Raw genomic sequence first — 8,330 nt, 5'->3', positions numbered from 1 at the left:
ATAATTCAAATGTATATTTGCAATAACATATTTAAAAAACTAAACATATCAATTAAACCAAAATTAAAAACATATTTTGCAGATATTAATTACTAGATGCCGGCCGTGGTTCGTATCGAGCGAGGCCTCAGGGACATACCACGTGTGACTTGCGTTTCCCTGGGTGCTCATGAATCTACCGACTGGCGCGCCGTGTTCCAGCGTTCATGGGAGCGTTGTCTGATCTGCGTTTGTGCAACCCTTTTTGTGCTGGAGGGGAGTATGTTATCCGACTCTTGCAGGATGCTGAGAGTCGGTTGTTGGATGGTGATGCTCGCCGCATCCGCTATTAAAAGACGACCAAAATCGCTTTCTTTAAGGACGACCAGAGTGCTTTCGATTAGTTCTTGTGGGGATGGCTTCCTGGTATGTAGATCAGGGGTTTTCAAGCTTTTTTTCACCACGTACCATTTCGTGTATTTTTAATGTCAGTAATGTACCACCTCCACTTCGTATGAAGAAAGCAAAATAATTTCGGAAAAATTCCATTGTGCATATTTGCAAGTACTGTACTGAAGGGAAGTAAGTGTATAACTCTCCTGACATAAATAGTATAATGTAAACACAAAGAATCCCATAAAAAATTAAGAAAATTTTTATTATAATTATTTACCTTTTTCTATGCAGATAATTTTCAAGGCTATGCTACTGGGCTGCAAAAACAAAATACATTATTATTACATCAGCAGCAAAGGGAGTTAATGAGATTGCTGAAAATCTTTTTCATCAACTAGACTAGTGAGCCGAGGAGCAGTTTTTGCTAAAACACATCGAAGGCCGGCTTCCACATTCATTCGAGACCATAATTTTGATTTTATTACAAGTTGACTGGAAAACAGTATCACATATGACTTGGATATTTTACACCAGAACCTGACGAAAGACTTTTTCTCAAATAGATCACAAGGCACTGGAGCCATTCATAAGTTCAAAAAACTCTTCCTTAATGGCATCATTAACAAAAGAAACATCTGCATGGACAGATCTCTAATCAACTTTAAGTTTCCTTCAGACACATCATAATGGTATCTGTCTATTTCATTTTGGGAAATGCAATCCACTCTTATAAGCATACCATCTGAACTACAGTATAGGTATCCTGCTTGTAAGCAATTGGGCGGCCAGGCCCCTAACCCTAACAACCCGTGGCTAGCGCGTATCCCCTGACAGACTCTTGGTGTACCATCTGGGTACACGAACCTCAGGTTGAAAACCCGATGTAAATCAATGAAGTTCTGTTGTATGACCCTTTTGTTTCTGTGGGCCAGCATTTACCTCCAAAGAGTTATAATAGTGTGTGTGTCTGATATAGGTATTGCAGGGAGATTTACACATTTCCTCCGGGCATATGAATTTATACACCACATTCATACAGATCTCCTTTGGTCCCACAAGAGTGGTGATGTTTTTCATTATTAGGGCGGCTATTAGGATAGGCTTAGTGTAAAGCCTGAGGTTATTTTTCGTGTAAGGGGCCCTAGGGGTTACACCTCTATCAGTGATTCCCTATAGGCTACAGCATTCCTCCTTGTACACAACCTAAAGGGAATCATTGATAAAGGCATAACACCTAAAGCCCCGTACAAGAAAATTAACCTGAAGCTTTACAGTAAGCCTAGCCTAGTAACAGCCTTAATAACGAAAAACAGCGCTGCTCCTGTAGGACCGAAGTTAATGTGTACAAATGTAGTGTATAAATTTATATGCCTGTAGATCTGTAAATCTCACAGCAATATCTACGTACACTGGACACAGCACTACGACGTTTCGGAGGCGAATGCTGGCCGACAGAAAGCAAGGAGCCACACACCAGCACTTTATTGATTTACATCAGGGGTTTTCAACCTAGTTTATGCGTACCCCAGGTGATATGCCAAGTCTGCACAGTACTTGCAAATATACACAATGGATTTTTTTCATTCCTTGTTTTTCTTTCTTTATACGAAGTGGAGGGAGTACATTACTGACATTAAAAATACCAAAAATGGTAGGTGGTAAAAAAAAAGGTTGAAAACCCCTGATTACATGATACGGAGAAATAATTTTTTTCTTTTAAATGCTTATTTTCCAAAAACCAACTTTGCATTTGTTGTTTACAAATATTCACATTTATGGTGAAAAATACTTCACAATTATTTTGAAATATTTACAAATTTGTTATGTATTTATCAGTGAAATATTGTTTAAAGGCATCTTCTAGTCGTAAATTTAAAAACCATCTATATCTCTGCATCCTTTCCTGAATTATTGTCCTCAAGTTTGGGTCATTTAATAGTTTTCCATTCTTATAACCTTGCCACAATCCAATAATAAAGTAACTTTTAATATTACAGCAGTATTTCTGTATGTTTTTAGAAATTGGCTCAAAATCAAACTTTATCATCTTTAGCAAAACAACACCATTAATTCTACAAACTTCCATTCGTTTTTGCTGAAACCAAACTAACAAGTTTTTCCCTAAAGGACAAGAGTAAAATACAGGTATCTTATCGTCAATGTTTCCACATTCAACACAATATTGATCGCTTGATATTTTCATAACATGCAATCTTTCTTTTGAAGTAAGCACTTCATGCAAATATTTGTACAATGTACATGTATGTCTATCGTAAGGGTCAATGAATCTATTATTTACATTCTTCCATATCTCAGTCCATTTGTAAGTAGGATAGTTCATTTCTGCATTTGATCTGAAGCTATCATTTTCCATTCGGATCATATGTGTTTGGTTTTTATATCTGGGAATGACTGCACCTTCGTTAACTTTCTAAGTAGAATGACTACAATATTGAAGTAAGGGACCGGAAAAATAGTTACGTCTCTTACACTGTTACGTTTACCAAGTAAACCACTTAACCTCATTTGGCTAAAGCACAAAACAAGTTCTATACCTGAACCTTTTTGTGCTGAACATTTTTATAAAGTTTCAACAAAAATTGCTTGGGATTTTACATATGCATTGATAATGCCAATTACTCCTCTTAACTTCGCAAGGCACAGAGTCTTTCTATTTATAGGCTGGTAGTTCCAATTCCAAAGATATTCAAACATACATTTCTCAGTTATTTTTAACAATTTCTTTTGTAATAGGAAAGGAGTGAGCTATATACCAGACTTTAGAAAGGACTTTTGAATTTAGTAAAATTGCCCTCTGAAATGCAGTCAATTTCCTAGCAGACTAACTGACTTTTTTACAAAATTATTATACGTTAATCCCAGTTAATTTTTTAAGTGTCACAATAGCTGCTACAATATGTCTCCCAGAATTTTACAACACTGTTTGTACTTTTAATTCTCCTACTGGCCGTGACAATCTACCTTTCCATTCCAGTTCCAAAAATACTTGTTTTTTCCATATTCAGTTTTGCTCCTGTGGCGAACTCAAATCAAAATACTTTGTTATTCCCTCGCCACAAGAAATTATAACAGACGAATCGTCAGCAAAACCACAAACTGGTACTATAAGATCGTTGGGAAATTTGAGAGCAAACATTATTAAATTATCTTGTAATAATCAATACAATGGTTCTTGGGCTATTATAAATAACACTGTTGAAAGAGGAAATACTTGTTTTACCTATTTTTTTACTGGAAAGTTTTCAGATATATTTCTATTAATACATAAACAGCTTACTGCATCACTATATAGAAATTTAATCCAACCTAAGAATTTATCATCGAAATTAAGTTTTCCACTACTTTATACATAAAATGTAAGTCTACTCTGTCAAAGGCTCTAGCCCAATCTAATTTTATTATGGCGGCTTTCAGGTTCTCTTCATTTCAATAACAAATAATGTCTCTAATCATTGTGTTACAAAGATTAATAGATCTTTCTGGCACACTACAACTCTGTTCTTTTGAGATAATTTTTGACAGTACTAATTTTACTCTGCTAGCAATCAGTTTTGCAATAATCTTGTAGTCTACATTCAGCATGGTAATGGGTCTCCAGTTAGATGAATACTGTAAATCACCGAGTTTTGGAATCAACATCACCACTTCATTATTAACTTTAAATGACATCAAGTTGTTTTCCAGAAGCTCTATCACTTCAATAAAATCCCTATTGGCTACATTTGTTTATAGAACTAAATACGTTAAGCCCATCTAGGCCTGAGTTTTTTCATCGCTCATCTCTGTTATCATTTTTCTAACTTCCTTTTCAGAAACCTCAGAAATAAGACCATCGTTATCTTTTTCAATTTCCTCCCCGAAAAATTTCAATATTTCTTCTTGTTCTTTTTCACTACATCTTACTTTTTTGAATAACTTTTCATCATTCAACTTATTCCCATTTTCCGTCACAACGTTGCTCATAATTGGTTTGCTAAACTTTTCTTTCTTTACTAAATATGGAAAAACTTTCTCCGTTGGTACCTTTACCTCTATTTTCGCCCTAAATTTAATTCCTTCACATATTTCATCTTCAACACAGTTTATCCTTATTTTTAATGTATTGATTTCTTCAAGCTTTTTACAGTCAAAACCCATTACTTCCTTAAGTAAGTTTTAAGGACATTTAATAACCCTTACGTTTCTTGGCTACTGATTCTAGGCGATTTATTAAGAACTTTTTCATTTCCCATTCTGCAAAAATCTTCCATTCAAGTAAGTTTCCGTTGCTACATTGTTTTTTTCACTACATCCTGACTAAGGATGGAAGTGTTTAGCTTCCAGTATCCCCTACCAATCATGTCTTCATTATTTATTTTATATGAGCACTCAACAATGCAACGATCAAGCAAGCTTATCAAAATATTCTGAACATCTGAGACATTTTCAAATAACAGCATTACATATAACCTGTCAATTCTCGAACCATAGTAGTCTTTAACATAAGTGTATTGTACCAAGTGGTTATTAGCAAACAAAACATATCTTAACCCTAAACTGTTCGAAAATACAAAACTCCTTGGGAACTAGGTTGCTATCAGGGTTAGATACATCTCCCTTTCTTTTTACAGAATTCCAGTCACCTCCAAGCATTAGGTTTTGGGTGTTATTTCGTAAAAAAGTATGTCACTGTAACTAAGATTACTGTCTCACTTTTAACAGAAGTTTGTTCATTAAGAATCCATTTAACTTTCGGCTATGGCGTTATCATTACCATTGTATCTGGTATACAGTACTTAAAATTTATTATTTTAGTTAATTTGGTATTGGTAATAATCATGAAAATCATAACAGTATCGGTTACAGTGCATTTCCTACAAATACTATAAATAATAGGAGGCAGGACTTGATTGAATATACCTAAAACTTCAGCGAAAGTGTTGAAAGTCTCCGAAGCCTAAGCTTCTCTCTCTCTCTCTCTCTCTCTCTCTCTCTCTCTCATATTGCCTAATTTAAATTGACATATATAGAAATAGTACTACGCTATGTATGCAGTTCTGACACGTCATTAAGACCCTCTAATCTTGACTAAACTATATATATATGTATATATATATATATATATATATATATATATATATATATATATATATATATATATATATATGTATATATATATATATATATATATATATATATAGATATATATATATATATATATGTGTGTGTGTGTGTGTGTGTGTGTGTATGATTATTTTTGGCTGGGGGTGGGGGGAGGGGCGGGGTGTGTTGGGGTCGGGGATGGAGTTATCGTTGTTAAGCAATCTTACAGGTTTTGGAATTCCAGAATGTAATTCGAACTGACAAGCTTCTTGCTTTTGCTGCAACGATGTCCTCAGTCTGGCTTTCCTACAAATGAAATTGGTGGGGGTAAGGTGGGCTAGTTGAGACTCCGATGAGTGGACGAGAGGTAGATTTACTCGTGGATAGATTTTATGGCTAAAGAAAAGCTCTACTTAAATAGTTAAAAAAATTTCTTGTTCATCTTTAATGCCAGCGTGTTTTTATAGTATTCATCCAAATGCTAATATAGTACTGTAGATTTTCTGAATGCAGCAACAAGACATTAAAAAGAAGAAAGATGGGTTAAACTCACTCTTGTAAATATATAGAATGAAAAGGAGAGAGAGAGAGAGAGAGAGAGAACGAGGATGAGAATTTTGGAAGACGAAAGAACGCGAGAGAGAGAGAGAGAGAGAGAGAGAGGATGTTACTGATGAATCAATATGAAACACAACTAAGGGCAGAGAATATTCCATAACGTGCAATGGAAAGTAAAAAAAAAAAAAAAAAAAATAGGACTCCTAAACTTGGTGCAAACTTTTTAACCATTCCCATATGGTAAAATTGATTCGTTTGCCAATGATAACAATTATTTACATTCAGAGGTTTCATGTATTCATAGTTGGGTTTGTATTTCCACTTAAATATGCTCCCTTTCAGGTTCCCAACAATTTACCAAATTACCCCAAATATTCTTTATTGGGTTCATGTCTGCACCCTTACTCGGCCGCCAGCCAAGTAATTGCAGATCCTCTTAACCTTGAAACCATTCCTGGACTATTCTGGCCGTATTGATGGGGCAGCGGTCGTGAATGAAAATGGCAGGACCAAGCAAAGGATAATTCCGCTGTTGAAGTGAAGGGAGGAAGAAATCCTGAAGAATATCAATATATTACTCACCAGTGGACCTCCCTTCAATCCTGGTGACATAACCTATACTATGTAAGGAGATCCAGCCCCACACGTTCACGGTGACATGACCACTCCCGGCCACCTCATAACTGTTTCTTGGGTGGTATCTGAAGGAGAAAATTCGGAATTTTTAATAATTTACGCTTTACCTTCGTCCGTTTTTTCCCTCTTGTCATCAGAATATTTTTATCGTTATTCATTCTCATATTCAGTGGCTTTAACTTGAGGCATTTCATCAAACTCCTTTTCGCATATTTCAACATCAGTTACGCAGCTGTTTTCTTCCGCAGTTTCGCCAATATCCTGACTTTCATTAACACCAGGCCCGTGCCCCGGCTTTTTTTTTTTTTTTTAGGGGGAGGAAAGACTTTTTCCCAAAACTACCTTTTCTTCTATAAATGTCATTGCATATATTTATTTTAGTTATATTAAAAAGAAAAATTGGGTATGCGGTCTATGCCCTTCTACCCGATTAGATGTTTTTCAAAGTAATGACTTAGGTTACCAGAATTTTACATATAATATTGAAAGTTTGCACTGAAATTCAAGAATATTTCTTTAGTTTTATTTATTGATTCATTTATTATTTTAACAATAACATGCATATTACTTTATCTGCTGATGTGTTATATACTTTGACTTAACAAAAAACAACAATTATTTATTACTTTGTAAGTACACTTCAGTGAGAAGGATAATCACTGAAAATAAGGACTTCCAGAAAATTTGGGGGGTAACGGGGGGATGGGAGGGGGGGGTGGGATGGGGGGGTGGGGATGGGGGGGGGGGGGGGGGGGGTTCGACAAACCCGACCCCGCGCTCCCCTCGGTATAGGCCTGAACGCATGTAATTTCGGCATCGAAATCTTTTTCTTACGATTTTCCCTAAACCTTTACTTCTTCTGTAGTATCATTATTCTCCTCCTCTCTAACTTTGTTGTTTTCCTCTGGTTTGTCGATCGTCTCGGTGTCGGTCTCTCTTGTGCGGTTCAGCTTGGGAAAATCCCTTTGAGAGAACAGGGCAGCTTCTACTATTAGGGATATGGGGCAATTCTATATTATGTGTCCAATTTGGGCACACTTGAAACAAGGTTTCTGTTTGCCAGCATACAAAAACGGTACATTAAACCCTTGGATAGTAGTCGTGGATGGTAAGTTTGTTTTTCTTAACTAGCATGCGAGCCGTCCTAACACCACTCAACAAAACTTGGAAATGACCACCGCCGTGTTTATTCTTTCCAATATTATCAACTCTGCCATTTTTGCTTAAAAACTCGGTTAAAGGCTGGTCATCAAGTTCCAATGGAGCATTTCTAATTGATACATAAGTATGCATAGCACTCAAGCCGAATAATTTGCCCTTAAAAAAGTATCTTAGAGTATTTCTTTATTCTCATATTTATCAATAATACCCTCACAAATGTAGTTGAAGAAGATAATTTTGTTACATTTCTATTCCTGCTTAATATCTGGACTTATATTATATCACCATATCCTAATTTCATCTCTTCAAAAAGGACTTCTGTAACAACTTCCATTGAGGGGTAAAAGGAGAATTCTATACCGAAAGTTTCCTTCCACTTTAAAGGCGCTACGTAGCTACTCATCTTGCAGGACAGTATACAAAGCTTTAGCGTCCTGTTACTTGCCCTAGTTTTCGGCTATGAAACCTTGGTAGTATACAAATTTTTCACCAAATTT

This window comes from Macrobrachium nipponense, chromosome 1, assembly GCF_015104395.2.
Source record: "Macrobrachium nipponense isolate FS-2020 chromosome 1, ASM1510439v2, whole genome shotgun sequence".
NCBI classification, from domain to species: domain Eukaryota; kingdom Metazoa; phylum Arthropoda; class Malacostraca; order Decapoda; family Palaemonidae; genus Macrobrachium; species Macrobrachium nipponense.
The sequence above is the reverse complement of the archived record's forward strand: the minus strand, read 5'-3'. Positions refer to the sequence as shown.